General features: G+C 44.6%; 1 non-coding gene across 1 annotated transcript; it reads right to left on the minus strand.

Moving 5' to 3' along the window:
- Positions 1-603: 603 nt before the first annotated feature.
- Positions 604-707, minus strand: LOC127743273 (small nucleolar RNA R71). The gene has a single exon (XR_008004667.1). It is a non-coding gene; the product is annotated as a small nucleolar RNA R71 (small nucleolar RNA).
- Between the last annotated feature and the right edge of the window lie 21 nt (positions 708-728).

Genomic DNA, 728 nt, shown 5'->3' on the forward strand with positions numbered 1-728 from the left:
CCTGTGCTGTGTTCTTGTATGACAGGTAGGAGAGGAGAGACATCAACTCCTCCATATACCGAACCAGAGAGGACCCTTCATAAACTTAGAAGGGAAGCAAGAGGGAAGAGAGTACTGAGAGAAGAAAAATCTGAAGGAGAATCTGAGGACAATTTTGAGGAGGCTCTAGATCTCAACATGGATAGAGAAGTTCACAACCATGAGAGAGCTGATGGAAACAATGCCATTCCCGAGAGGAGGGTTCTTGGTTCATACATAAACCCAACATCTGAGAATTGTGGTAGCAGCATTCAGAAACCACCCATTCAGGCCAACAATTTTAAACTCAAACCACAGCTAATATCACTGGTGGAGAATCATTGTTCATTTGGTGGGAGTGCTAATGAAGATCCAAACCAACATCTCACAAAATTCTTGAGAATTTGCGGCACTGTGAAGTCCAATGGAGTCCAGGAAGATGCCTATAAACTGCTCTTGTTCCCATTTTCACTTAGGGACAAGGCAACTAAGTGGCTGGAATCATTCCCAAGGGGGAGCCTAACAACCTGGGATGAGGTGGAAAGCAAGTTTCTGGCACGTTTTTACCCCCCACAAAAGGTCAATAGGCTTCGATCTGAGGTTCAGACTTTTAGACAACAAGATGGTGAAACTCTCTACGAGGCATGGGAGAGATTCAAAGAATTGACAAGGAAATGCCCACCTGACATGTTCCCTGATTGGGTGCAATT

This window comes from Arachis duranensis, chromosome 10, assembly GCF_000817695.3.
Source record: "Arachis duranensis cultivar V14167 chromosome 10, aradu.V14167.gnm2.J7QH, whole genome shotgun sequence".
Taxonomy (NCBI): Eukaryota; Viridiplantae; Streptophyta; class Magnoliopsida; order Fabales; family Fabaceae; genus Arachis; species Arachis duranensis.